Genomic DNA, 25,596 nt, shown 5'->3' with positions numbered 1-25,596 from the left:
TTTTAAATAAACTTTTGCTTATAATTTACTCACCCCCATGTCATCCAAGATGTCCATGTCCTTCTTTCTTCAGTCGAAAAGAAATTAAGGTTTTTGATGAAAACATTCCAGGATTTTTCTCCATACAATGGGCTTGAGTGGGCACCAGACGATTCAAGGTCCTAAAGACAGTTTCAGTGCAGCTTCAAAGGGCTTTAAACGATACCAGACGATGAATAAGGGTCTTATCTAGCGAAACGATCAGTCATTTTTTAAAAATAAAAAAAATAAAAAAGTTTTATAAGCACAAATGTTCTCCTTGCTCTGTTCTCGGATGCGCGTTCGTGACGTCACGTAATACTCAATTACGTTGAAAAGGTCACGCTTGACATAGGCGGAAGTACAGATTCGGTGTTTACAACTTAAACGTGCAAATACCAAGTCAAACGCCGTTTACAAAAAAAGGTAAAACAACAATGTCGGACGAGGAGAAGATGAGTTTTTCGCCTGCCCTACCTTTTGAACCGGAATACACAGAGGAAGAAATTAGGCAGATGGAAGAGACTGCTGCGGCGACACACACCTCTCCAGCATCGGGCAGACGAAGATCTAACGAGACGTGGTGGTGCACATGTGGCAAATGCCAACCATTGCCAACAGAGGAAGAATCTAGATGCTGCCACGACTGGACAATTTCAATCACGCCATTAGAATCAGTCGGTGAGTCCCTGTTTCCATCTCGCTGCATTACCGGACAAAATGGATTTCCACCGTTACTGAGCAACAGCGAGGGGGTCGCACACCGGACACGAAGCTCAGCGCAGAGCCACATCTTTAAAATTCGAACGCATTGTTTTCTATGAGTGTACACACCGGCGGCAACATTCGGTGCCTGTCCGCGGCGCCCAGGAAGTTGTTCAAAATCCTGTTGCGCCACAGAGCGCCATGTAACGTTACATTGTTTACATTAAATGTATATTATATTTCTCTAAAATCGTCGTTAATGTACATACTGACTTCACCCTGTGCTGCAAGATACATCAGTTTTACATTCTTAGTTTAACAGCTTGAATAAAGTCTAAAAATGTATAACAAACGTAGCCTTTTCTTTCCTTTTGCTTTGTTGTGCCATTTTTCCATGTACACTAACCTCAGTGCGGAATATTAAAGCATATGTAACGTTTCCCTGTTGATGTAAAACACCCCCATTGTGCAGCTCTTCTATCAGGAGTCGAGTCAAAATTGAGCTCGCGCGTATATAATGTGCGCGGCCGGTGTGCGACCCCCTTTAGAGGTGTTTTTGTTCTGATGGAGAAGGATATGACAGTCTGGTGGTATTGACACAGGAAGAACCATTAGTTGTTTTACCTTTTTTTTTTGTAAACAGCGTGTGTCTCAATCAGCTCCTTAGTTCAGTAGTCAGGGCACTGATCAGGGAATCAGCCACATTCACTTTCATACTGATTCAAAATTATAAGTAAATATAAGTAAATAAGTAAAAAAATAAGTAAATTATAAGTAAAAGTTTATTTAAAAGTGAACTAATCCTTTAACAACACTGACATAAGAGCACGTGGTTTATCTATACTATCAGCGCATTTTCTTTCAGAATCATCATAAGGAAATGTTCCGTAGAACAAAGAGGGCTTTTCTTACTATTCCGTGGAGAAAAGTTAGTTTAGGATTAGTTGGAAAAGTGCATGATATTCTAAGGTAGTCTCTCCATATAAGCATTAGTATGTTTAATGTACCTGGAACACTTTAATAAGGTTGTGTAGCCATTAACACTATCCTACACTATTGTTAACATGAACTAGGCCTAACAATACTTTTACAACCTTTTAAAATGTTGGCTTATATAAATTTCCACAAATGCCAGTTTTTATAGGCTATTAAAATAAAGTTATGTAGCATCATTAAGAACTAACATGAACTAACATGAATAATGGACAAAAGTTTTTTTTTGTTTGTTTGTTTTGTTTTTTGCCCCCACTCTAACCGCCTTAAGGTCGCTGTGTAATTCTCACCCTAACTAAGACACATTGGGGGAAGCATTTAAATAACCCTATGAATGCATATTAAAATGGAGAATCGAATCGAATCGAATCGCATCGAATTTTAATGTGAATCGTCTCAAATCTAATTTTTCTGAATTTGCGAAAATCTTTCTTGAATCGAATCAAACACCCATGAATCGTGAATCGAATCGATTTGCTGTATACACAAAGATTTACAGCCCTACCCAATACATATCATAATCTAACACATGTATAGAATAAACACCCCCTTATTCCTCTCAACTGGGAGCTGAGGTCACTGAATTTTTAACGGCTCTCACGAAAGGAGAACTTAAAAGCTCAAACTAAGACCTTAAAGATATAGTTCACCCAAAAATGAAAATTTGATGTTTATCTGCTTACCCCCAGTGCATCCAAGATGTAGGTGACTTTTTTTCTTCAGTCGAACGCAAATTATGATTTTTAACTGCAACCGCTGCCGTCTGTCAGTCAAATAATAGCAGTAGATGGGAACTTCAACTATAACAGTAAATAAAACTTGCTTAGACAAATCAAAATTAAAACCTGCGGCTCATGACGACACATTAATGTCCTAAGATACGAAACGATCGGTTTGTGCGAGAAACTGAACATTATTTATATAATTTTTTACCTCTAATACACCACTATGTCCAACTTCGTTCAGCTTCCTGTTAGTGAGGTCAAAAAAACGCGTTGTGATGACGGAAGTGATGTCTCGCCCATATACTTCAATGAGCGCGAGACATCACTTCCGTTGTCAGAGCGCGATCAGACCTCACTAACCGGAAGTTGAACGAAGTTGGACTGACAGACGCCAGCGGTTGCAGTTAAAAATCATAATTTGCATTCGACTGAAGAAAAAAAGTCCTCTACATCTTGGATGCACTGGGGGTAAGCAGATAAACATCAAATTTTCATTTTTGGGTGAACTATCCCTTTACAGTTTTTTACAGACGCTAGGACACATTTTTCAAAACTCTTCACACAGTGAGCACAACAGAAGTCTATGTGGGCTAAACTGAGGATCAATTATCATTGCTTTGGCACAAAATGCATTCATTGACTACATCTCTCAAATTTCATGAATTCTTTTCTCACTCAGACACAACAACTGGCAAAACTCTTTGTACGTACAGGCCAATTTGCACATGCTTACATACTGTTTTCAAAACTGTTAAACTTGTGTTCAAAACAGTAACATAATACAAAACTGAATAAGACAGCAATTTGCTGCATTCATACAGTAATATTTTAATGAAATATATTTTAAATCTTAAAATTAAATGCTATAAAAACAATTGAATTGTATCTGTATCAGTGGATGGTGTGTATACAAATTCTTGTATTTTGGAATTATAAAAAATTATAAAAATAAATAAACGACATAAAATATTGACAAATTCTGCATCACGTCTGATTTATTCCAGTAACATATATTGCAGTGAATTATAAACAGAGATGTGTCCTTGTTTTACACAAGAAAACATTGTATAATGCTACATGTTGTTAGTGTTTTTTAGGTCAGTGTTTTGTGGGTGACAAAGTGTGTTTGTCGGCTGTCAACCTTTGCTAGTGTTCTGGAAGAATGAGTTGATTTGAGACCTGAATACAGTGTTTTGGTAGATTTAGTGCATTTTGAATGTGAAATGAACTGCTTTTCCAAGATGAAAGTTGGTTAGGGGAACTGTGTGAAGAGTTTTGCAAAAGTGACCTAAGTATTGAGAAATGTGTCCTAGCGTCTGTAAAAAACTGTAAAGAGCAGAGGCCTAAATGTAAAAGTGGCCTGCTATACTCTTCAGTCTGAAAGGATGCGCTCACTAACAAGCTCTTATTTATTCCTTTCTATCCACCTGTTTCCGCGGGACGCTACTGTAAAAAAGAATGTGGGTACAACTTCCGGTGAGGTGGCAGAAGTAGCATACCAATGGTATTTTGTGTGTTAATTAGCAAAGAGGCTAAGTGTTTTTCGGATCATTGTTTACTTTGTAAAGTTGCAAATCTTTATGAAAGATATCGTTACGGTGCTCAGGGACAACATTTCAGTTTAGTACAATTATTAGTTAATAATATCACAATACAATAAACAGTTTTCGTGCCCTTAATTGCCCTTTACTTTACTGACCTTCCACAAAAGTGCTGCTGCATGACTACAAGAGCATGGCCCTGCAATACACAAACAACCTGCTGTCTGTTCTTCACCTGTCACTGATGCACCAAAGTCTTATAATGTTATATTTTACTCCTAACCTGTCGTGCGTGCCAGAGCCAGTCGCGTTTCCACTGTCATATAGGCTATGCGATGGTTATGTTAACCATTGTGATAATAAATACACTCGTTTATGGGAAATACTAGAGACTGCTTGAGGAACGTAGACAATTCTTATATGATTTATAATCGTTTATTTTTTTGGTTTAATGTTTTCTGTCTCTTACCTGTGCCTTTGTTGATTCCTCACAAATGCATATCTTTCACAGATTCACACATACTTGATTAACTCGTATAATAACTCCCGTTGTCTTCTCTTGAGCTCCCTCTGTTGCGAAGGATCAGGATAGATAGACAGGAGAGATCGCGCAAACGTCCTCGGATTGCAATCATTGCATAATTTAGAGGACAATTAATAGAAATGCACAGAAAAGTGACGCAAACATAGGGTATGTTATCAATATATTTCTAAATGTGTAAGCCTTTGGATTTAAAAGCCATAACGCAGTTGTTTTGTGCATTCTTGTAATCGTAAATAAATGAAGCAGGTGCAACTGAATAGGTATGCGTTTTCTTTTTATGTCAATATAAATATCAGTTAGATTTAGCATGATTGATCCGCACTCCTGACATAAATTAATAAATTATTGTTACTGTAACATTTTTTTTATTGTAAAACATTGTTCAAATATTGATGCTGGAATCTTAAAGTAAAAGTCAAACATTCACAAGTTTGGATCGCTAAATCTTGAATGACTGTGTCAACTGTTAAATGAATGAGTGTCATGTCCAGCTTGTTTACTTCGAACCGGAAGACACTCCCATTTTTGACGCAAGGCCTCTTGTGGCATAGGAAACTTGTGGATAGGGAGCTGAGGTCACTAAAACTATAAAGGTTCTCACAAAAGTGAGGTCACCTACAAAACTCAACCTATAACTACAAATAGAAGAGGACTTAATGTAAATGAGGCCTGTCATACTCATGCAGACTGAAAGGATGCCGGACCAACAGAAGGGTTCCTAATGAGCTTTCAACGTCGATGCCACTCCAGCCACTCGATAACTCGCAAACATCTCGTCCGATGGTCATCGACACTAAGCTCACGCAATGCCATCTGCATAAATTACATGCTTATCTTAATGGATGCAGGACAAAAACAGATTCTTCCATGACCTGTCAATCTAAAAGAGAAGGTTAAAAGGGAAAGGAAGGCTCATATACGCGGGTACAGATAAACAACACGTGACTGGGGTTGCCATGGGAAACACACACAGTGCAAGCAAACAGTTTCTTCAAAAAATTAAGCGTCAGCGTTAGTTCAGGCAGGCCTCGTAGTCAAGCTCTGCTATCAGCTGATTCTCAAATTCCAACCCCGTCCCTATCAGCTGATCCAATTACTATGGACTCCATTGGCAACTCTAAAATAAGGCGCATTACTTAAACGCAGCTTCCGTCTCTCTGCCTGCTTGGCTGCTTCCACTGCACGCTGCTTACAACCCAGCTCCTCCTTAAACTTGTGTATAACTTAATCAGTGTCATTCTGTTGTCATTGATGCATGCTCTGTTCTCAATAGGGGGATTTTCTGCTGCTCTCCCAGTTAAAAAATGGGATGTTGTCCCCAGAAGCTGCTGCTGTTTACCGGTCTTGGCTTTCATGGAGCTCATGAAAGGACAGGAAATTTAGAACAGAGTCATACCGCCAAATTGTAACTTTAGCAAATATGCCAATAAAAAATTGACCAAAATTTGTCTCTTGTAATTTTTGACTTACAGTTTTTTACAGACACTAAGGCCACATTTCTCAATACTTAGGTCACTTTTGCAAAACTCTTCACACAGTTCCCCTAACCAACTTTCATCTTGGCAAAGCAGTTCATTTCACACTCAAAATGCACTAAATCTACCAAAACACTGTATTCAGGTCTCAAATCAACTCATTCTTCCAGAACACTAGCAAAGGTTGACAGCCGACAAACACACTTTGTCACCCACAAAACACTGACCTAAAAAACACTAACAACATGTAGCATTATACAATGTTTTCTTGTGTAAAACAAGGACACATTTCTTTTTATAATTCACTGCAATATATGTTACTGGAATGAATCAGACATGATGCAGAATTTATCAATATTTTATGTCATTTATTTATTTTTATAATTTTTTATAATTCCAAAATACAAGAATTTGTATACACACCATCCACTGATACAGATACAATTAAATTGTTTTTTATAGCATTTAATTTTAAGATTTAAAATATATTTAATTAAAATATTACTGTAGGAATGTAGCAAATTGCTGTCTTATTCAGTTTTGTATTATGTTACTGTTTTGAACATAAGTTTAACAGTTTTGAAAACAGTATGTAAGCATGTGCAAATTGGCCTGTACGTACAAAGATTTTTGCCAGTTGTTGTGGCTGAGTGAGAAAAGAGTTCATGAAATTTGAGAGATGTAGTCATTGAATGCATTTTGTGCAAAAGCAATGATAACTGATCATCAGTTTAGCCCACATAGACTTCTGTTGTGCTCACTGTGTGAAGAGTTTTGCAAAAGTGACCTAAGTATTGAGAAATGTGTCCTAGCGTCTGTAAAAAACTGTAAGTGCTCCTGACTGAACTGAACGTGCACGCTCCTCACCCAAACAAACAACGCAAAAATTAATGTGTGTGATTAAGTGATTAAATTTGAACTAATCCACACATCACCCGAACGTAAAGAGCACAGTCTGCGAATAATGAGGATGCAAAGACAACGCATCCTCAAACAGCACAACACTCTCGTCAGCCACTGAAGCTTATAACAAAAATAAACACCTACAAAAACCTACGAAATAAACACCTACAAACACTTAAATCAAACTTCTTCTGTGCGCATCAAGCACAAAAGATTGTCCCTCTTCCCACTGGAAGAGAGACAAACGAGAGTGGAGCTTCCTCAGCGGGAAAAGCTCTCACAAAAACATGTAAAGAACTCTCAAGCACTGAACATGCATGCACTAACAAAGGACGCAAAAGTCATGAGTGTCATTAAGCATTAAATATCAATGGCACGGATGTAGACACTGGTTGAAACGTCTGTTTAAAAAAGCCATTCTTACCTTGAACAGTGTTTAGACAAAACAGTCCCTGAAGACGAAAAGATGATGACTTGTTCTCTAGACACCCCTTAAGTGCGGTCGGGTCGCACTAGTAGTGACGTCATAGGCTGATTTGATAGCGTTTCAGACACCGGTTCCCGCAGAGGCATTCCCCATAGCGCTAAACGCAGTGTGAGTTCCCTTTCGAAAGGGAACTCATTTTTTCTGTCATCACCAGTATTTGACCAGATATTGAAAGTCTTTACTGTGCTAAAGGCAAAGTGTGTCATTTTTTAAAAGTTGTTTGTTCATTTTTGTTTGATCTGTTTGTATCTTTGATCTGGCAGGACCTGCTCTCTATGCCTTCAATGATGCAGCCTTCACAGAGGAAGACTGGGAGGGAATTCAGAGAGTTGGCAGAAGCATCAAGCAGGATGACCCAACAAAAGTTGGGCGATTTGGGATCGGCTTCAACTCTGTCTATCACATTACAGGTGAAATATGCTACATTAACATATTGGCTATAATTTTTGGGGGTATTCTACTAAGTGCCCGCTGATTAGAAATCCTACAATATCGCTTGTTGATTTATGTTGCGTTAATATCACAATATGTCAGTTCATGTCTTTTTAAATTATGTTACTTTACTTTATTATTATGCATGTTGTGGGAAATTGTCTCTGGCTTCACAGTACATCACATAACACATGACACAAATACACATAAGAAGAAGCATGCAATTCATAAAAAACAAACAAAAAAAAACACATCAGTCTCATTTAAAATTTTGACAGCACTAGGCACAAAAGATAATTAGTAAACTTTCCTTGTCACTCGTGGTTGCCTAAATCGTCTCCCTGATGGCAACCGTTGAAATTCAGGGGTGGGGGGTGAATTTGGGGGTGAGACACATCCTCAATCTTTAAAGCCTTTTACTTAACTTTTCATCAGTAGAGATCATTCAGCTCTTTCTGCGTCTTACCAATTATCTTGCTTCTCATTCACAATCTTGGACAACTTGACTCTGTTTACAATACTCAGACTACCATACCATGAAGTCATGTTAAAAATCTAAATACTTTACACAAATTTTTTTACATAAAAAAATTCTGTTGGATTCCCGTTAAGTACTAAAGGTTCCAACTCTAAGGTGTTCCGTTGGTCTCCAGTAATTACCAAATCTTTAGTGTTTTCTATATTTATCACAAGTGCACTCAACTGACACCACTCAAAAAGGGCTTTTATGTGCTCAAGATATGTAGAATATCACCTCAAACACACAGAAGACCCACAAGAGCCATATCATCAGCATATTTAAAAAGACTGAAAACCTTGTTTTTAATTTTAAACTCATTAAAGGTGATACAGAGGATGTTTTCGTCGACTGAGAAACCAAAGACTGTTACTGAGTTTTTTAAATGAGCGCATGCGTAAGAACAACCCCCCTCCTTCACAGCTCATTTCGAGGGAATGCCTCCCAAAACTCGTGCACGAGTATTGGAACACGAGTGTTTACCACCGGCATTCACTGTGTCGTGTTAGTGGATTCATTATGTCGGACTCACTGCAGGTAACTCATAATCTGCAGTTGTTACTCCTGTCTCCTGACAAAAACATTGTATGCAGCGCCTGTGAAGTGTGGAAAGTTACTGGAGTGCGCAGCCACGAACGTCTCTCACAAGGAACGTCATGTGATTGACAAGCCAGAGCGTCAATCGTTTACACGATGATCGTGCACATATTACCTCGTGCACATATTAATATTATTCTTTTCAGTGTACCGAATAAATAGTCTTTTATCAGTTAGTAAAGACAATTTCAAGTAATATTGCAAAAATATATAAAACAAAACATCATCTGTAGCACCTTTAATGTATAAAGAAAAAAAGTAGGGGTGATAAAATTGCTCCTTGCGGAGCTCCTGTATTCAAAATCATTGTTCCAGACATATTGCCATTGATAGCCACTCTTTGTGGGCAATTAGAAAGAAAATCTTTGATTCACCAAACAAGTCCCCCATTAACCCCCAAATCAATCAATTGCTGCATCAAAATATGAATCTTCATTGTGTTAAAAGCTGACCTAAAATCTAAAAACAGAATTCTAGCATAATTAGACGTTTGTTGTAAATGCTCAGCAACTGAATTATGTAATGTTAGCACTGCATCATCAGTACCTCTAGCTTTCTTGTATGCAAATTGCAGCAGATCTAAAACATATTCCACAGAATTCGTTAAATGCCTCATAATAACCCTTTCCATACATTTTCCCAGAACGAATGTGAGTGTATCAGGAAATATGTGGGATTCAATTTCTTTCCCTCCCTTCCCATCATCACATTCAGTCCCTCCCATGCTTGCTTTGCATTGCCCTCAAAAAATTAACCTTCAGTTTTGGTTTTAAATTTAAGTTTAGCACTTTTAATTTTTCCCTGAGTTCTCTATTCTTTTCTCTAACTAATACTAACTAATGTAATATTTAGCCAATCTCAAAACTGTACATTATAATGTTGCTCTGATTCCTAAATTCACTTGAAGCACTAAAAATAAAATGTATTGTATATGTTACAGTTTTATCTTTAATCTATTTAGACAAAATAGTGAAGAATTTTAATAAGTTTAATATAGACTTATTGTAGTGGGCAAAATTTTAATATTGGTGCATCCCTAATTATAGTGTATCAGCACTCAGTGATTGTTTAATAATGTGTTTATTGACTGGATTGACCCTGATCATCTGCAACATCAGTTTAAATAACTGCCTCTCAGAGTACTTGTGGTGTCGGATTCTGACATGGGAATTGGCACAACACTGGCAATGCTAACACTATTTAAAATTATTACTATTGTTTATTTACAGACTTGCCGTGTGTATTCAGTTCTGAACACCTTGCCATTTTTGACCCACGAAAGAAAATGTTTGGAGATGATGAAGAAGGCTATCGATGGTCTTTGAATGATGAAGAGGACAGAGAGAGCCTTTTGAACTTGAGAGATCAGTTTCAGCCCTTTCAAAGTGTTGTCAGTCAAGTCAACAGTTATTCCTGGGAGAAGGTCATCAGCGAGGAGCAATACTTCAAAGGAACGCTTTTCCGTTTCCCTCTGCGTAATGAGGCTTCTGAGATCTCCGATAACTTGTATGACACCACAAAAGTTACACAGCTTTTTGACAGTTTCATTGCTGATGCAGACATCAGTCTTCTTTTCCTGAGAAATGTGTCATCCATTACTTTGCTGCATATTGACACTGATGGCTTCTGCAACAACAGGCTAAAAGTTTCAGTGTCGAATCAATTTGACACTGACCTTTCTCATGTCAAGCAGGAATTTTTTGACAGAAAAACTTGTTTTAAAAAGTTTTCACACATTTCCCAGCAAATGGAAGAAACAAAGTCCCAGTGGCTTGTGACAACTTGCCTTCTGAAACATGGATATAAACCAGAGATTGACTCTCTAGCCAGTAAGCTGAGCTTCTACCCTCAAGTTGATGCAGCTTTTCGATTAGATGAAGACAGATCACTTTGCAATGGGCGACTAGGTTGCTTTCTGCCACTTCCAAATAATGAATCAAACAAAACTGGGCTTCCCATTCACATCAATGCTTGCTTTGGCCTGACAGATAATCGGAGGTTCATTAAGTGGCAAGAGGAGGATCAGAAGAATGATGAGTCTGCAAAGTGGAATGAGCTACTTGTAAAAGATATTCTTCCTCATGTATATCTTATGATGATCCTGGATGCCATTCAGTTATCCAAAAACTCAACCCTGCCTGCTGCCACTGTGTACAATCTTTGGCCTGACCTATCCAAGACTGTACATAAAGACAGATGGCATGAAGTTGCAACATATACTCTGAATGGTCTAATTGAAAACAAGATCTTTCACCTTGCCGAAGATGAGAAAATCTGGGTGTCTCCCTCAGATGCAGTTCTTCCAGTCAACAATATATATAGTGACACAATGTCTGCAGTGACAAGATTACTGATTGCTGAAGGAGAGAACCTGGTCACACTCCCAGAACATGTTTTGAAAGATGTTAAAGAAATCTTTCCTAAAAGTGACACCTTGACATGGGTGACTCCGTCTTATGTTAGAGATGTCCTTCACAGAAGTAAGGCTGAAAACCTCAGTAAAGATGACAAATACTCTCTTCTTGAATTTGCTCTCAGTGATGAGAAGTACACAGAACTACAAGGCCTTAAGCTTCTGCCTCTCAGCGATGGAACCTTCACTTCATTTAGCAATGGAGTGCAGGACACTGTTTTGATCGACAATGAGAAGTTTCAAAGGTAAGGTGTGATATAATTGTCTCTTTTCTTCTTGAATTCTTTAGTGTTTTTATATTGTGTTGTCAAAGTAATAATGATCTGTTTGTTTGTTTGTTTGTTTGTTTGTTTGTTTGTTTGTTTGTTTTTTCTTTGTTTAGAACATTGCTGCCATTTTGTAAAGAAGGATTTTTACCCAATGATCTGAGCCATTTTTGCACTATGCAACTAAGGAAACTAGCGACAATGAGTGAGAAAATTGTTTTCATATGTTTCATTGTGTATGCTTATAATAATATAAAATTAATATTATACATGTTTGTGAAATTTGGTCTCAATCATTTCACTTTTTTCAGGCATATACAACATAATCGATTTGGATGCAAATCATGTTGTTGCACTCTCCAAGAAGCACTTACCCTTGGACTGGAAGATGACCCAAGGTCATGTGACATGGAAAACAGCAGAAGATCATCATCCACCAAAGAGCTGGCTGTCTGAATTCTGGAAGTTTCTTAGCACTGAATGGATTGAGTTAAATGACTTTACTGACATGCCTTTAATACCACTGGAGCCACTACAGAGTTCAGGCAATTCTGTATTGTTAGCAAGGTTGCAGAGTAACACAACTTTGATTTTTCAAAGGAGCACAGCATCTAGCTTGTCAGATCATGTTCAGAAAATGTTAAGGATGGTGGGGTGTACAGTCATAAAAAGAGATGAGTGTCTTAGACATCATGACATTGAGAGGTATGTTCTTCCAGCTTCACCAAGAAATGTCCTACAAGTCTTTGTAAACTCACACAGAGATCAGGTCATCAAAGGCATTGCCTCTGCTTCATCACAGGAAATAGAGGAGTTGAAAGTTTACCTCTCTTCTTTGGATTCTCTCTCAAATGCTGAAAAGAACTTGCTTTCCATGTTGCCAATCTTTAGAATGATGTCTGGGAAATATGTTGCAGTTCAATCAAAGCAAGCAGTTGTTTCAACCACCAATCCAGCCATTCCAAATGATCTGCCAATGCCTGAGACCATTGTACGGTGTGCAAATGAAGCAGATCGCAGACTTTTGACTCTTCTGAATATTGAACTCTTAGATGCAGCTAATGTGGCTGTTCATTTGGTTGAATGCATTGAGACAGCCTCTTTCCAAAAAAATGAGGAACAAACAGTAATGACCTGGATATTGAATAATGGTAGCATTCTACTCTCACAAAGTGAGCAGCTTCTCATGAAAACTAAAAGTCTCAAATTTATTGAGACAACTCATGGAGAACACAAACAAGCTTCAGATGTTTTTGATCCAAGAAATAGGACATTTCAGGATCTCTTTGAGGCAGATTTCTTTCCCCCACCTATTTACACAAAGACCAAGGAAATGCTTCAGAGTTTGCAACGCCTTGGCCTGAAGACAGAGCAAAAAGAAATATCAACAGAAAACATACTCCAAGTCATTAATCATATTGAAAGGCTTTGTGTCCACTCACCAGATAAGGCACTCAAAAAAGCACATACTCTTGTTCGAGTCCTTAATGAGAATGATTTCCTTTCAAAATTCACCAAGGCACAGATAGAAGAGCTGAAGCAAAGACAGTGGGTTCCCTGTGAAAATCCAAAGTTCTCAAATGCAAGCATTTGTAACATTAAGAATAGTTTCTATAAGCCATCTGAAGTAAGGGATTTAAAGTATTCTTCAATTGTTGGATATGTAATGCCACTTACCTCTGAGCTAACAGGACATGTCTGCAAAAATCTTGGACTTTATGAACCCCCTCCTGCTGAAAAAGTCTTGGAGAACCTCACTGCACTGAGATCAATAGTCAACCCAAATTCAGATTTCCAGTTTAAAACCAAGCTGCACAATATTTACAAATTCATGCAAGACAACATGAGAAATTTCACAGATGTATTGGACACAAAAAGCAACCCCTGGATTTGGAATAAAAGTGAGTTTGTCTGTCCGGGAGATATAGTTATAGTAGATATAGTAACCTATCCATCTGAACTGGATCTAAGCCCCTACATCAAGAAAGTGCCTGAAGAGTTTTTGCAATATGAAAAACTGCTAAAAAAATTTGGTGTGACAAAAACTCTGTCTGATGAGGAGATTGAAGACATACTCCATGACATAAAATAAAGAATTGACTGCAGGTGTCCTCCTCATGGAAACTTGACAGAACTTAAAGTGTCAATTGCCATTCTTGACTGGATGCGAAAGAATGAGAAGCTTTTAAAGGACAGTACCCCTGTGCCTGTTATGGCACAAAATCAAAACTTTACTCTGCAGTCTTTGTCCAAAACAGTCTTCTGTGACATCAGTGCCGAAGGACTTGATGACCTGAAACAAGACAATGAGGAGTTCTATGTCATTCATGAAGAAGTTCTTCCCATCACTGCAAGATGGTTGAAAGTCCCATTCTTAAGTACTCGCATCTTAAACCCAGAGTTCATACAAGCAGAGCAAGATTCCCTTGGTATAGAACAGTGTGGGCAATCTGAACCAATTACTCAAAGAATTAAAAACATTCTTAAAGAGTATGATGAAGAAAGTGACATTTTCAAAGAACTCCTTCAAAATGCTGAGGATGCTGGGGCAACCACGTGTAAATTCCTCCTTGACTACAGAAAACATAGAGATCCCCCTGAAACCCTCTTTGATGATGGAATGGCTATATGTAATGGACCATGCCTTTGGATCTTCAACAATGAGCTTTTTTCAGAAGAAGATTGGAGAAACATTGTCAAAGTGGGATCAGCATCAAAGGAAAAAAAGGTCAAGATGATTGGAAAGTTTGGGCTTGGATTTAATGCTGTTTACCATGTGAGTGATATTCCCTCAATTTTGAGTGGGAATACCCTTCTCATACTTGATCCAAATGTAACCCATTTGGAAAAACACATAGTCAGCAAAGGAAACCCAGGAATTAAACTCGACCCATTCCAGGAACGACTGTACAAAAGGTTTCCCAGACAGTTTAAATCTTATGAAGGAATTTTTGATTGTGATCTGTCAGTGCAAAACAGCAAGAAAGTTTACGACGGCACTTTGATCAAATTACCATTTCGCACTCTGGAGGAGGCCAACAAGTCAGAGATCAGTTCAAAGGTGTATGATGAAGAGCGAATTAGATGTTTTAAAAATCATTTGACTGACAACTCACAAACACACCTACTATTTCTGAAAAGCATTACATCTATGTCCCTTCAAATTGTCCCTGAAAACGCATCAACTCCTCCAAGGAATGATCAGATTCATACTCCTCTCAAAATATCCAGAGAAGTCATGAATTCATTTCCAGTCTCGATTGACACACTTCTCCAAGAGATCGAGAACACCTTCAGAAATATCAGTGATATCAAATGCCACAACATTATTGATGTCAACAAAGCAAACATTGTTAAAATAGTTCAAGAGCAGTCAGATAAATCTTTCACCCAGTACTGGCTTTTGTACTCATGTTTTGGGACGCATGATTATTTGCAAATGTTTCAGAGAGGAAATGAACAACAACATGTGTTTTCAGTTCCAATGGGAGGTATAGCTGTACCTTTGCATAGAGAGGCAAAAACTAACACATGGTCCCCTGATGAAAACCTCTTTGGCCAGGCTTTTTGCTTTCTTCCTCTTTCAATTGAGACAGGTCTTCCAGTCCATATCAATGGAACTTTTGCAGTCACATCTAATAGGAAAAGTCTATGGGAAAAAGGAGTAAAGTCTGAGTGGAACAAAGCTTTACTGAAAGATGCAGTAACCTCTGCCTACATTACTACACTGCTTGAGCTGAAAAAAATGGCCCAAAATGGTCATATCCAGAACTATTCCTTCCATACATTCTGGCCTAACACACAGACAGTAAGCAAAGCATTTTTACCCATGATTGAGTCATTCTACTCAGCAGTTGTGCAGAATGCCAATGGTAAATCTCTGGAACTTTTTAGCAATGGACAAAATTGGTGTTCAATGGACAATGTGAGATTTCTGAATCCAAAAATTGAGGAGAACCAAGTAATTGGAGACATTGCCATGAAAGTGTTCTTGAGCTTGGGAGCTTCATATTCCAGTGTTGTTTCTCTTCCATCATGGGTAAGACAGAGTTTCATCGATTGTAGCTTCAAGACAGAGATCAAACAGAGAACAATCAACTGGCCTGAGTTTTACAACATTGTTTTTAAGAACTTGAGCTCTCTGAACACACACAGTAGAAATACTCTTGTGCTGAATGCTATTGACTTGAATGATCCTGCTGTTGATGACCTACTGAAAAGTTACCCTTGCATTCCAACACAGAGCTGTAAGAACCTTCAATTTATCAAGCGACTTGTGAATCGTTCTGGCAAAATGGCTTGTTTGTATGAACTTGAGGAAGGACGTTTTCTTGAAGGAACAGCAAATGACTTTCTCTCACCAAAAAGGATTCAACGACTTTCAGATTTGGGAATGCTGAGTGACCACCTCCCTTTAGAGGACATCATAGAAAGAGCAGGAATGATATCCAGTGTTTGGCAACAGAATAAATTTAAATGTCTTAGACATCTTCAGTGTCTTGTGGAGATAATAAAAGACTCCTCAGAAGATGTGAATTCTCTGCACTGGCACACACTGTCTCAAATTCCATTTCTTCCTGCCTTAGTTCCTTTAGTTCAGCAAAACAAGAATGCCACTGTTCTTAAAAAACCCTCTGAAGTTTACAGTGACATTTGTCGCAGTTTAGTAAGCATGACAGAATTCACAGTTGATCATTCAGCCCTTCAAATATACAATTACGATCGAGCTCTCCAAAAATTGAGAGTACTGACAAATCCATCAGTTGAGACTGTGCTTCAGCAGCTGTTAAAAGCACACCAACACTGCAATGCATTTGAAAATACTGCCCTCTTCAACATTGTCCAGTCTTGTTATGAATATCTCAACAATTACTTGTTGGAACAGAAAGATCCCAATCCCATTATTGGACATGCAAAATCAATTCCATTCATTTTCATTGAGGATCACTTTGTAAATGTGAGGTCAGTGGCCAAAAGTGAAGAATTTGAAGAGAAACCATATCTCTATGTGCTTCCAGCTATCTTCTCCAAATTTGAGAGGCTCTGGGACTGCCTTGGTGTCAATAAACAATTCACAAAAGAGCAATTTGTTGCTGCACTTAATGAAATTGAGGCTTTAAATGGATCTCACCCTCTTTCCATGTCAGACCTTCAAAAGTGTGTTGCAATACTCATGAAAGGACTATACAAAATCAAAGATGAAAAGATTACAGACTGTCTCATACCTGATGAGAGAGGTGTGTTGACCTCTTCTAAAGAGCTGAGATTTAATGACAGCCCATGGATGCCTGTCTCAGCTGGTGTCAAGCTTGCCCATGATCTGATACCTCGGCCCGTGGCCTGTCATTTTGGTGTAATGACAACAAGACACCATACTCTGAAGAATCATTTAGTCAGTGCGTTTCCCTTTCATGCCAAAGAATTTGGACAAACTGAGAAACTTACTGTCCGAATAAAAAATTTAATTGGTGCATATCCATCTAAAAAGGATATTCTGAAAGAGCTCATTCAAAATGCTGATGATGCACAGGCAACAGAAATTCACTTTGTGTGGGACAAAAGACAACATAAGACAGAAAAGATATTTGGAAAGAAATGGGAACTGGTTCAAGGTCCAGCTCTTTGTATGTACAACAACAGAACATTTTCTGATGCTGATCTGGAAGGTATCCAGCAGCTGGGGGAAGGAGGAAAACATGGTACTTTAGGGAGAACTGGTAAATATGGACTTGGCTTCAATTCTTTGTATCATCTGACAGATTGTCCATCCATCCTGACTGGTGACAAATGGCTCTGCATTTCTGATCCAAATTTAAAATATGTGGAAGATGTAACAGAACAGTCCCCAGGCTGCAAGTTTTTACTTGATGATGAATTAAAAAAGTCTTTTGAGGATGTTTATCATACTTTTCTTCCAGAAATGTTTGTACTCAATTCTGGAACAATGTTTAGGCTCCCTCTCAGGACAGAGGAAATGGCAGAAAAATCTGAAATATCTAGACATACAGTCACAGACCGTGACATGAAGGAACTTTACTGTGCCTTGACTGAAGATCCTGAAGAACTAATACTCTTCTTGAAACACATCACAAAAATACAGTTCTTGGAGATCAGTGAAGATGGAACACATAAATGTCCTTTCCTTATTGAAAAGAAATTCACAGAGAAGAACATGGTAAGCAAGGAAAACTTTCACAGACATGTTCGAGAATCCCTCATGTCAGGAACAGCAGAACCCTGCAAAACCATCTATGACATGCAAATCTTATCTGGAAATAAACAGTGGAATTGGATAATTGCAGAGTGCTTTAGCTTTTCAAAACAAAACTATATGCAAAAAAACAAGCAAGATGATTCCAAAGTTCCTCAAGCTGCTCTGGCTGTATGTAGGAGCAGCAGCTCATTTAACTACACAGGGCAACTTACTGGCAGGGCATTTTGTTCTTTGCCCTTACCTGGACAAACTGGTTTACCAGTTCATGTGAATGCAAATTTTGAAGTAGATTCTTCTAGAAGGGACTTGTGGAAAGAAGATGGTAATAGTCTAAAGACAGAGTGGAACCAGTCACTGAAAGTAAACATCATTTCACCACTCTATGCTGACCTCCTGTTACATCTGTGTTCAGTCATGAAGAAGGATACAACTACAACTCTTGAATCCCTCAAGTTACAGCTAGCAACATCTTGCCTTAATTACTTTCCATGCATTTCTCCAGGAGTAGACAAAGTCTGGCATGAGATGATCCATGAGGTCTATAAATCAGTCAGCCAACGTGACCTTCCTGTTATACCCACTGTACACGCTGTTTCTGAGTCATCACATCTTTCACTACAAAAATACACAGTTACCTGGTGCAGTCCATCTAAACAACATTCAGAAAATTGTCCATATTTTTCAAGTGAAGAAAATGATGGAATTTTCGAAATTTTAGATGATATTGGGATGAAATTAGTGCCAAACACTTACAAAATGCCTGAAATAAAAGACAACTTCAAATCAGCTGGTGTGAATGTGACAGAAGTCAGCGCTTCAACGGTGATTAATTTCTTGAAGCATAGATCTTTAAATGATCCTTCCCAGACAACTAGTGATTTGCCTTTGCCCATCAGCCAGACATGGATCAAAGACAAAACAAGATGTTCAGAACTTCTGAGCTTCTGCTTGACAAATGCCAATGAAAAAAATACCCATGACCTCAATGGGCTGCCTCTTCTCCTCACACAAGATCAGATGTTAAGAGTCTTTGACTCTAAATCCCCAAAGCTGATATCAAGATTTAGCAGTCTTTTCCAAGGACATCAGGAAATGTTTGCAGACAATGATGTCAATAAAAATCATGTCCAAATTCTACATGAGGGAGAGTTTATTGATGACATAACAATTGACATAGCAGCAACATATTTGAAACCAGAACTTGATGAACTGCTCAGTCACTCATTACCTGATCAAAGGTGCCAGCTTTACAAAGCAGAGACAGATACGATTCAATGGCTGAAAACATTATGGAGCTTCTTTGATGATCAAGAGAAAAGCAACCAAAATGAATGTCTGAATGTCTTCAGTGAGATAAAGAAGCACTTTGACAACAGCCCTATCTTACCAGTAATCTGCCCCAGTCAAAATAATGCACATTTCTTACAAACAATGGGGAACATATCAAAACTGATTATCAAAATGAAAAAAATAGCATCCATTCTCATAAAACTGGGGTTCATGAAATTAGACCTCAGCTTTTTCAGTGACCTCACACTTGAGTTCCGTCTCAAGTATATGAATCCAGAACTCCTGCAAACAGGAGACAGCAGTGCTGTTTTGGGGCAGGTTTATCATGTACCTCAGTCACAATTTGAGGAACTGTCTAAAGAAGAATGTGTAGATCTTCAATGCTTTTTACAACATGGGATCAGAGATTCCAATAACAAGAGTCAACATGTGTGGATGCTAAAGTCCTTGCCCCTGTTTGAGTTAATAACTGGAAAACGGAAAAAGATTGATTCACACAAAATGATATTCATTCTGAATTCTTTGCATTACACTGATTTTCCAAACTTGTACCAGGTTGAAGAATGTGACAGTATTTTCCTCAAGTACACCTGGGTGAACCTAGAATTGGCAGAACATCTAAACATACAGACTCTAAATGATTTAGAGTTCTGTGTACAGTTTATTCTTCCTTCTGTGCACATGATGAATGAGGCCAAGCTTCTTGATTTAATGCAATTTTTAGTGGAACTTGGACCAGTGGACCCCAGAGTTGTCTCTGCATTGAGAGATGTCAGATTTATTCGAGACATCCATGGCTCTCTTCAGGTGGCTTCATACTTCTATGATGACAATGTAACCCTTTACAGGGTAATGCTTCCAAAAGAGAGATTTGTGCCGGAAACATTTTGGGAGATTTTCAGAGATAAATGTACTGAAGCACTTTGTCTCTTAAAGGACCTTGGATTGAAACATGAAGTGTCTAATGAGGAGATCATTCAGTTTGCAAAACAAATTGAATCTGAAGCTAGAGGCAACGCTCCTCTAGATGTTCTTAAGGAAAGATCAGATCTGCTCTTTAGGATTGTTTTGTCAAAGAGTAATGACAAAAACTCAAATATACTGAACAGTATTGCTAACATTAAATTCATCTTCCCAATACAAATTCAGCAAGCACTTTGTGATTATCATAAGGCCTTTGCTCAAGAGAGGGAGGTTGTTGCAATCAGTGGATCATTAATTGACAGAGACAGTGATCACCATTTTCTGATATGGACTTCTATGCCAATCCTACCTTCAGAACGCTGCTTTCCACGTCACATAAAGAAAATAAAGGATGCCGGAGCCTTGGAGACTCCACCTCCTGAACAAATAGCTGCTAATCTGAAAAACATCTGTAGGTCTCAGTGTCACAGTGACAGATTGTTGGAAACAAGAAACACAGTATTTAGCAAATCATACGCATACCTACAGTCAATAAATTTTGACGCCTGTCTGTTCTCAGACCTTCCCATTATCTTAGTGGAAAACAGGACAAAACTTGTGAAGGCTAAACAGACATCACTTTTGCTACATGGCGCTCTTGAGTTTAGGCCTTATTTGTACAGCATTCCCTCAAATTATATGAAATTTGAAGAATTCTTCAAAAAGATTGGTGTAAAGGAGAGGCCCACAGTCAATCAATATATCACTGTTCTTCAAGAAATCTATTCTGATAGTTGTGACAAAGACAGCCTTCAGGCAAATCAGCAGAAAGCTGTGAAGCGTGTTGTACAACAGCTGTTTTGCCTGCTTAAAGAGGAACAGGACAAAACCTCTTTCCAAAACAATCAACTTTATCTTCCATCAACAGATGGAAAACTCTATGAATCCAGCACTTTGTTTTTCAATGACATAGTCTTCCAGCCTGCAAGACTTGAGGGTCCTTTGAAAACCAAGCTGAAACTGCTTGAAAAATTAAACTGCTGCTATCTTGGAGATGATCACTATGAACATCAAACATTATTGCAGCTCCTTCCCCAGCAAGTTCGCCCCAAATTTCTCTCAGATGTAATTTCTGAAAACCTGGAGGAAACAAGTGTCCAGTACTGTGATGAAGGGGAATGTGAATTCAGTGGCTGGTTTGACAAACACTTATCTTCTGCTGCTTTTCTTCATGGGCTAGTCTGTCTCATCAGAGAAGACAGCAAAGGTGAAGTTTCACAGTCTGAAGCTGTAGGAAAGTGTGAAAAAATCTTTTCTAAGATTCAAATTATCTGTTGCAAAACTCTTCAAACTGAACTTCTGTTAAACCACGAGCCACTTGAAGGTAGTAAGGCTGAAACAGATGTTTATGTGAAAAAACAGAAAGATGGATGCAATTTCTACTTGAAACACAATGATGACATGGCCTTCAAAGTAGTAAATGAAGTTATTATGTGTCTTACTAAAGAAATCAATGCTCTTCTAAAGAACTGTCTGACCATCTCAAGCCTTCTAGTGCTTGGGCAACTTCTGCTGTGTGATAACATGGAGGATGTTGAGAAAACCCTGGCAAATCATGGCATTCATAACAGTGGTCACAAGGAGGAAGGACACAGTGCTTTACCAAAACCTGGATGCCGCATTCCTGAAGAATGGCACGACTGCCTTGATATGAACTATCTTAACAACTTTGAAAGTGGAGAGTATGTTGGCTTCAGCAAGGACGAATCTGGTGAATATTTCTATGCCATTGTTATCAACCGACTGGATGATTCAATGAGACATTTTCTTGCCAGATATAAAATACAAGTTGGCAGCGATGACTTCATTGAAGTAAGCTCTCTTGACCTTTACCAATTTAAACGGGAAAAGAAGGCAACTGTGTCAACAGGGTCCACTTGCACAGATAAAGATGTTCTTTTGACATCCAGGCCTCCACCCAACACAGAATCCTCTTGCACAGATATAGAACGTTTTTTAACATCCAGACCTCCACCCAAAACAGTCTTTCCAGGGACATTTGCAGAGATCAAAAGTGAAATTGACCAAAGCTTAAATGAAATCTGGAATATGTCAAGTGAGGACAAACAAAAAGCCCTTAAACGTCTCTACCTCCGGTGGCATCCAGACAAGAATCCAGGGAATGAAGAACTTGCCAATGAGGCATTTAAATACCTGCAAAACAGAATTGAGGAACTACAACAAGGGAAAACTGCACAAAGCACATCCTCAACCTGTAGAGACTTTCGAGATTTCTATGACACTTGGAACACAGAGGCACAGAGCCACAGGAGGGGACGCGAGAGGTTCTATCAGAACTACTCTAGAAGCCACTATAACTTTTGGTCATACCACAGAGAAACTCCAAGGCCAAACAGAGGAGAGGCAAAACGCTGGTTTGAACAGGCTCAATGTGACATCAGAGCAGCTCACAACGACACTGGAGGAGATTGCTCAGAGTGGTGTCTGTTCAAGGTGCATCAGGCTGTGGAAAAATCCCTGATAGCAGCAATGTACAACAAAAGTGGACAACATCCCAACAACTGCTCAATAACTAGCCTTGCTCAGCAGGTGTCCCATTACAGCTCACAGCTGACTTCTTTACCCAACACTGTGAGACAACTGACTGAACTTGGTGTTGATGGCAAAAAAACCCAGTATCCGAACCATCACCAATTTCCTCACATTCCAAACAAGCAGTTCAGCCTTAATAATGCCAGACAGGCATTGGATATTGCAACACAACTTTTAGAAAAAATAGAAGTATACATTTCTTGAAACTACTGACTATGTTTCATTGAGAGAATCATGAGTTCACCAGCCCATTCAGTCTTAATTGGAAATGGTAAACAGACTTAGCTTGCTGTCCTTGAAGGAGGCTCGAGCCCGAGGCTCGGTACAAATTCTGAGCTAAACCCCCTATAACAGTACTGCGCAGAGGGAGAATAAGAGAAATAGAGGAGATGGGGAGGAGGAGAGATTCTGGAAGAATTGTCACTGGGATGACGCAGTGACTGCTGCTTATATACGCTCATTATGATGACTGACAGGACTGAATGTTTAGGTTCCTCCCGAACCTACGTTTGGAACTACATTTTATACTGCTACCATACATATTGGAAATTCTTAATTCTTTGTTTTGATAATTCTGGTTCCAAGCCTTTTTCTCCTCTTACATACAATTATATGCAACATTTATATTATTGTATACTGGGCATACAAGGTCATGGGTTTGATTCCCAGGAAATGCATGAAATAAATTGTATATCTTGAATGCAATGTAAGTTGCTTTAAATGGAGTGTCTGCACAATTTGCATTAAAAATTACATTAGAAATAAAAGTTCAACTTCAATCATTTAAAAAAGCATGTTTTTTATTAAAACATATTAGTTTTTTTCAATTGCTAACAAGCGTTTACCAATACTTAAAGTACTTTTTCTAATCTCTTAACACAGCAACGCACCTACATCACACAATTAGCCAAATAGTTAATTTTCTGCTCAGAATCATATTTTGTTATATAAACACAAACTCTACATTTCAAAATGCTAAAAACCTTTTTCTACACATACAAACTCTATCAAAACACAGCAAACCTGATTCAAAATCGAGTCGTTCTGTCAAACACTAGCACTAGTTTTCTATCCAACATGAACATATTGTCAATCAAAGTTCAATGACTGTCAAAATACTAACAGCTGATGGCATTATGAAAACTGCATTACTGTCATGTTTCAGTTCTACCTGCAGAACATATGAAATTCATAGTTTTTAAAATTCAGTTTCCTTTTACTGCAGTAAAAGTATAATGCATGTAAGCCGTTCTACATGTTTGGTTGAGTGTTGAATGTGTGCATTCTTGGCAACAGAAGAGAGTCATTATTTTATTGAATGTGCAGTAGAAAAAGAGAAGAAGAAGAAGAAGAAGAAGAAGAAGAAGAAGAAGAAGAAGAAAGTAACAGAATTGCTCAGGGCAACTACTGGTCAATTGAGTCCCTTATGCAGAACTATAGTGTCCCTGTTGGTTGAAATCTCTTTCTGGGGGTGGGTGTGTGGTGTTGATGGTGCACTCATGAGGGTGGGATGGTGTCCACTTGGAGGCTAGTGCCCTGTGCAGACCACATATTGTGTAAATATGAAACAATGGTTGTGGAATCATTGTAGTATAAAGCTTTTACTGAAATGAAAACATGAAATTGCTGCCATTGATCAACAACAAATCCAACATACATGGTCTTTGGTTATTATGGAAGCTTTTTTTCCACCACAGAATAAAAAAGCATAAAAGGTAATTGTGACTTTTTATCAAAAATATTTTTTATTTTGCAATTCTGAGTTTATGTCTCACAATTATGACTTTTATTATTCTCAGAATTGTGATAAAAAGTCACAATTACCTTTTTTTATCTTCTATTTATGGCAGAAATAAGCTTTCCTAGGTTCATCATGTGTAAGGGGGAAAACCATAGAGATGCACAATCCAGCACACATTCTTCCTCCTCTCCTCTACCTCTTCTTCTCACTTGTCCTGATCAAACTTCTCCTCTCCTCCTTCATCAATTCCTCTCCCTCACCCAGATATTATTTTCTCTCTGCTCGTCTGTGTTGTTCTTCATACACACTGAACAAATCCAATTCAAAGAGTCCTATTTTACTGAGACTGGAATCTGCCAAATATTTAAGTGATCTGCTAATTAAAAATACTTATCAATTGTTTCAGTATGTGTTATATGTATATTTTCAATACTTATGAGCTGCTGTTGTTGCAGAAGTATAGGTTTTATCCTATATTTAATGATTGGAACATTAGGTCTTCATTTCTGACTTGCTGTGTTTACAGTTTTTTACGATTGCTTAAGCACAATTTTGAAAACAGGGCCCGGTTTGTCAAAACACTACACACAATTAACACAACCCTACACCGAAGTAGCACAACACTTCAGATCATTTGCAAAATGAAACACTTCATTCAAAACTTTACATTAATTTAACAAAACCCAACTTTGACACCGTGTTGAACACACATGGTTCATACATTCTGATTCTGTTTGATTCATTTACACACTGCTGTGCTCAATCTTAAACACTTGTAACTTTTATACTTTTCTAATTATATAGTCTGGGTTTGATTTTTTCAGAGATACTGTTAGAGTAAAGTACATGAATATATATATATATATATATATATATATATATATATATATATATATATATATATATATATATATATAAACACAAGATCAGTACTGCACATTGATGAAAATATTTATTTCTCACCACATTGCAAAACCATTCAATACATTACAGTTTTTTACGATTGCTTACACATTAAAATTAAACTTTTCCCACAATTAGCAAAACCTTACACTCAAGGAGCAAAACACAAAGCTAGATCTGCACAACTATAAGCACATTCTCAGCCTCACACTTTTTGCAAAACACTACACACATTGTTTTGCACAACACTAAACACACTTCTCTACATTAGACACAGAAATCTAACATAATGTCACTTCTTTGCCATTTCAAGACA

General features: G+C 38.1%; 1 pseudogene; it reads left to right on the top strand.

The window, feature by feature from the left end:
* LOC137036193 (sacsin-like) overlaps window positions 1–23,182 on the top strand; it is a 29,540-nt pseudogene extending 6,358 nt beyond the window's left edge.
* The last annotated feature ends 2,414 nt before the right edge of the window (window positions 23,183–25,596 follow it).

This window comes from Chanodichthys erythropterus, chromosome 14, assembly GCF_024489055.1.
Source record: "Chanodichthys erythropterus isolate Z2021 chromosome 14, ASM2448905v1, whole genome shotgun sequence".
In the NCBI taxonomy this organism is placed as follows: domain Eukaryota; kingdom Metazoa; phylum Chordata; class Actinopteri; order Cypriniformes; family Xenocyprididae; genus Chanodichthys; species Chanodichthys erythropterus.
This window is presented reverse-complemented; position numbering and strand designations above follow the sequence as displayed.